The 6,404-nt window shown below is 38.7% G+C and overlaps 1 protein-coding gene across 4 annotated transcripts in view; it reads right to left on the bottom strand.

The window, feature by feature from the left end:
- Positions 1–6,404, bottom strand: part of LOC111865395 — a 29,920-nt gene that overhangs the window by 18,054 nt on the left and 5,462 nt on the right. The gene's annotated exons all lie outside the window — the stretch shown is intronic.

Below are 6,404 nucleotides of genomic sequence, written 5' to 3'. Positions count from 1 at the left end.
AAAATATTTAACAGTACTCAGACGTTCAAAAATGTCTCTTGTCTTACAATTTCAATTAATATTAAAAATTGGCTCAATTATATGTGGTTACANTATGTTGTGATATCCTGACATACGGCATACTACAGTCTGGTAGATGGCACAAACATTTCAAAGGAACACACTTCTTCTGTCTAGAGCAGTGCTGTCCAACATTCTCNGACTATACAGTGTAATAACCCAAATGACCATAATATGAACCTCTGATGTCATGAAAACCCTGTATCTCAGCCACATTTCAAAACTCAACACCAGTGTAGGTTATAGAATAATACTGAAGCCATAAAATGTAGCACAACAGTACTGAAAGGACAAACCAACAAAGAAGTTTTGTCATACTGAAACTATTCTTGTGTGGTCACATATTGATCTGTTTGAAATTAGTGGATTTATTTGATTATTTACCCCACAAAAAATGACTGGCCACAAGCAAATACTATTGTAAATACATCAGATTTTGAAAATAAAAGACATTAATATGTAAAATCAGATGTTTACTGGCACTTACTGAGGTGTAAGATTAGGTTCATTTTCGGGAAATTTGCAATAATGGGGCAACACAAGTGAAACATAACAAATCAACCAAGTAAACCTCTGGAATATTAACATATGTCAATTTCCTACACCCTTCTGATGCAGAACCTCACATCTAATACTAATAATGAGGTTAAAACATCAAGATTTAATATTAAGAAAATGCAACTAATTTGTATTATACTCATACATGCACTATATGAATGACACCGCCAGTGTCAATCAAATGATGACCAATAAATTGGAAAGAATTCAGAAGAAAACATTCATGTCCTAAATGAGGCTCTCTTGTGGCACCTAACTGAAGGAAACCATGAAAAACATCATGCAGTATAGTTGCTATCCTGGTCGAGATTCAAACCTAACTCTTCTCCAATAAAAGTATAGGGTGTTACTGCTACCCTTTGGCCTTGATGTTCATTTATTGCTGATGACATCTTGTAGCACCACAAAATTTACATTTTCTTCATAACATCAAATATGTAATCTCACAGATTTGTAGAAAAACCATTCCTACAAAAGTGGGTGAACACCAACAACTACTTTGGCAATCATCTGTATTTACCCTAGACTGCTGTATCACACAGCCACTTTCATATTGTAATATTTATTAACCACTGAATGAATAATGAAGCGTACTTAATCACATTATGTTTATCTCAATCAAAAACGGTCAGTTCCATTACACTCCATTTCAAAATGTAGTCACAAGGCAGTTCACACTACCCAAAATCATATTATTTTCATTATTGAGGGGGGAATGATTTCCTACCAGAAACCAATTCTCTAGCATTACTATCATCCGGAAATACAAAATGTAAAGGCGATATTTCCTCTCAATAATCAAAACGAATTATATTTGAGTGGGTTGGAGGAGGAGGCTGAAATTTTAATTGCATCTGACTTCATGTGTACTATGCAAAACTGCCATGCTGTATGTTCATTTCACATCAGTGGCATAAGCTTTCACGTGAAATTCTGCCAGCATATTCTGGAGCCAAAGGGGTGTCATGGCTAAAGTGTGGGAAATATCAATCTGGTGTAGGAATAGGCACAGTACAATGATACTAAATGCACACATACACTGTCCTGAATGCATTTCTTCAACGCTAGTAACATTACTCTAACTTCATCTATGGCTGCCTCTTCTATAGAAATGAGACTTAAAAATCTGTTACTGCTGGATAATGATCCCAAATTAAATATGGCTGGAAACCCCATAATACTGGGAGAATCAAATTATGCTTCACAAAATATTATATGTCTGCTTTTAAAATATGATGAAACAAGGAACAAACCAGTCAAAGTGGAGATAGACAGAAATACTGAGTTATGAACTTATTGATGGAACTCCCAATTACTGTACTTACTTGCAGAGAAGTATATGAAGATAACATAACGCCTCATTCCAGCATTACTTAAAAGCGTATTACAATTACAAAGATATACGTAGGTAAGTCAATAAGTTACAAATGGATATAGAACTTAAACAAACAAGAGCAGTGACTTGAAAAATGCTTTTATTTCTCAACATAATCTCCCTGTACATTGAGGCACTTGTCCCATCGTTTCACAAGTTCCTGAAAACCAGCAGCACAAAACTATTTGAGCTTCTGTCAGAACCAGGCGTGTTCAAACGGCATGGCCTACCTCATAATGAATGACAAGTTGCTTGCTTCCGTTGAATGGTCTTACGAAGTTTCCTGAGGATGTTACAGTAGGAGTCTGCATTTATGGTTTGTCCTTGAGGCTAGAATGCGGTGAGCAGTATGCCTTTCTGATCCCATACGACTGTGAGCATCACTTTCCTAGAGGATGGAGTCACCTTAAACTTCTTTTGGCAGGCGACGCAGGATGTTTCCACTGCATTGACGCACACTTTGCCTTGGACTGGTAAAGGTGAACCCAAGACTTGTGTGACAATTCAGGCTTACATATCATGCCCTTCATCACGGTAATGGTTGAGATGCTGTAATGCCAGACACATTCTTTGCATTTTGTGTTGTGGAGTCAGCATGTGCAGCACCCATCGTGTAGAGACTTTGTGAAAACCTAACCCATCATGCATTTTGAGGTAGACCATGCCGTGTGAACACACCTGGTTCCGACAGCAGCCTAAAGAATTTTATGCTGCTGGTTTTCATGGGCTTGTGAAACGATGGGACAAATGCCTCAATGTACAGGGAGATTATGTTGAGAAATAAAAGCATTTTTCAAATCAGTACTCTTATTTGTTTAAGTTTTATATCCATTTGTAACTTACTTATTGATTTAACCGCGTATATTATTCCTACCACTTGAAACAAATATTTTCGGTGCCTTGCTTTCCATAAAAAATGACCTAATAAAATTGTCTCAGCTATCATCTATGAACGGCTAATCATCATTCTTAAAGAGAATGACAATTTGTTCCCATAATATCCAGCCCATCACGATTTTGCTCTTAAGAGAATTTTTTAGAGTTGTATTATCAAAAGGTAATTAATTCTCTTTCATCCACCTAAAAAAACTTCTCCTGCACTTGCATTTTTTTTCAAGCCTGTACTTCACTGGAAAAATGGTGTGCACACATCATGTGCAGAATCTGCAAATGTGTTATCATTCAAACTTTCAAGGGCTTCAGTTACTTTTTGGAACAAAATATATGTAAAATATGAAAATAAGTAACGACACCTTACAACTTTACCTTTCACCATCATATTGTCACGTGTGTTAAATCCAATCCCACTTCTGGAACACCAGTTGTCACGTGTTAGGTGTGTCACACAACAAATAACTTCACGTGGGTCTCGGATTCAGCGAATCTTTATTGGACACACAGCCTTAAACACCTTACAATTGTTATCACTGCTGATATCACTTCTGCAACGTCTCGACTACGTTCCAACTGTCTTGTATGAAGGCTTGGATCCAACTGCATTGTATGAAGGCTAATTAGCTCTGTGGTGCTGTACCTCTGTTGCTCTCGGTGTACGTAGGTATTCTGCGGACCGGATACAAGACACCATTTGCCAAGGTTCGATCTCAAGTGTTCGGCAATCTGTTGCTTTGGGAACGCTCTTTATACACTGGTAACGAGTTTCGCCTCATCCGTTGTTATTCAACAGCCTTCTCTTGTTACGATTTGTCGCTGTGAGATCTCCACAATTTCCATTGTAGCCGCTGTGCGGCAATGGACGTAAGATGACTCATCACAATATCATTAATACCAAATTTTATATTTCTAGTTCCCATTACATGAACAGGAGTTGGGAGAAACTGCATCAGGAATTTAAGATGATGTGGCAATGAAATCTTCTTGCATGATCAGCCATGCCAATATGAAATCAGATATTCTGGAGACTATCTTCAACATCAGGGGTTGATATAATAAGTGTTGCATCAGTATGTTGTATCTGAATTAGAACTTTGAAACCTGTGTTAGGTGACTTGATGGAAAATGTGCTAATTCTGTCAAAAACCTCTGAACAGTGGTTCCGGTTACTATAATTAAGACAGGAAAATTTGGCACTGTTCTGCTAGCAATCATAAATACTTATCATGAATTAATTACAGTTCACAATGGAAGCAGTATCAAAGTATCAGACAATGGTGTTTTATATGAAACAAGAATTTATGAGGAACCGTGGAGGGTTTGCTGATACTGTCAGGACATGGGATTCATGACCAAATGCAGTAATCACTGTATTTCACTTTCACTGCAGACTATGAATTTGTGCTGAACTCTTAGCCACACAGATCATTATCTGGAGAGGTAAAAATATTACTATAGGCCAGGTGACACCAAATGCGCTGTCAAAAATGCCTTTCACATTACAGCCTCATTCCTCATGAATTTCACATGCACATAGCCCTTGTGTAACCGTCCATTCTGACTGGAGGAGTGTTGTGTGAAAATTAAATTTTGTATTAAGTTAAGATTAACAATATTACAAACAAAGAGATCCGGCAGATAGCCAGCTCTTACACGCGGAAGGGACATAGTTCAAGTTTTGCTATGTGAACAGGAAGTAACATCTGGTACTTTCCTGGAATTCTGGCAGTTTCAGCAACGTCGGAAAGGCTTTGAGAAAATGAGAGCTGACAGCTTGGGACAGCGATAACTTAGAAGTGGGACGGCCGGAGCCTCACACCCTGACTGTAATGCATCAAGGGGCTGTCATCCTTAGCGTCAGGTCAGCATCTGCCAGAATCACATAGCAGAGCAACATGATTGGGAATTCAAAATTTAGGGAACCTCCTAGTTTGGAAAATTAACCAATGGTAGAAGTGGAGGAGTGGATTTCTCTTGGAGTCTGGGGTTCGTGGACCTCAGGTTTCAGAGAGAGAGGCATTCCACCTCGGAAAGTCTTGACACTACTTTCGGCAAAGTCGGAAACTAAATTTACCACTACGGCCCTTCCGTAAAATAGTATAAGTACAGTTCAATTCAATAGTATTATTAATAAATTCAGTTGTATGTAGAAAGCTGGAAGGGATTAAAGGACTACTAAGTGCAACCGTCGAAAGGTGGGTGATTGTAGTGAATTGTTCTTCCTGCCCTGTCCGAGCCAGACCCTTATAAGACCCTGGGATAGGAACCCAGCTCTACTGATTAAAGTAAAGAACCCAAAGAAGTGAGCGGTGGTGGAGTGGCGCACAACGAAAAGGGCACAAAGGAAGTGAGCGGTTACACTTGATACTTCTAATACCAATACTGTGTTCCTAGCTTGTTGCGTTGTACACAACTACTTGAAACGTGAATAAAGAAATAACTCAATTTCATATCTAAATCAAGAGACTGATTTCAAGAGTTAATTCTGGGTGACTGGAACAACGGCGAGCATCACCCAATTCTACTGCAATGTAACTGTTTTGGGCTAACAAGTCAAGGAAGAATACAAGAACTAAATCAACAAAAGTTGTATGTTGCTAACAGAATATAGCATTAAGCGAATATTAAATTACAGCTCAATTACACTTATTAAGCAACAGCCATAAGATACAACAAAGCGAATATTATGGAAGTTTCAAAGATTACTATAAAATGCAAGAGGGCACCAGAGATCTTACCAATCTGTATGCAAAATATGCAGTTACTATATTAGTACATTGATGTGCATTTACTTTGTCAAGTGCACAGTCCAACAGTGGTGGGAAAGAACAAAGTTGTCTCTCAATCCAAATAAAAGGGTAGTTATACCCATTACTACAAAGAGGAACATGAAGAGAATCAAGGGACAAATCCTCTTCTGTAAAATGATCCAGCTATCCAGTGAAGTCAAGTACTTTGGAATAACATTAGACAGGGGACTTGCATGGAAAATGCAGCTGGATAAGGTTATCAATAGGGCCTACAAGGCGTTCTGGACATGCAGAGGCACATTTGGGAAAACTTTGGGATAGAAACCAAAGGTGACATATTGGATATACATTGCGGTAGTAAGACCCATGATTACAGATGCTGCCACTATATGGTGGCCCAGAGTTACACTGAAAGCAAATTAGGCAGAACTTGGCAAACTGCAAAGGATGGCCTTCTTGGGAATTACAGGAGCAAAGACAACACCTCCAAGAGCTGCAATGGAAGTCCTTGTACTCCCCCCACTACACCTGCAGGGGGAAGCAGAGGCCAAAGTATAAAATTACAGACTAAAATACAATGATCAATGGAAACCCAAATCCGAAGGTTTTGGACATGCATACATGATTCAGGATATGAAAAAGGAACCCATCCTACAGATGGGGTCTGATAAAATGATACCAAGACATGTCTATTGTAACCGTACGCACGCTTCACGGAAGTATCTTATCTGTTTATGCAGGGGGATTGGGTTTGGCTGTGGAAGTGA

Source organism: Cryptotermes secundus, unplaced genomic scaffold (genome assembly GCF_002891405.2).
Source record: "Cryptotermes secundus unplaced genomic scaffold, Csec_1.0 scaffold295, whole genome shotgun sequence".
In the NCBI taxonomy this organism is placed as follows: domain Eukaryota; kingdom Metazoa; phylum Arthropoda; class Insecta; order Blattodea; family Kalotermitidae; genus Cryptotermes; species Cryptotermes secundus.
This window is presented reverse-complemented; position numbering and strand designations above follow the sequence as displayed.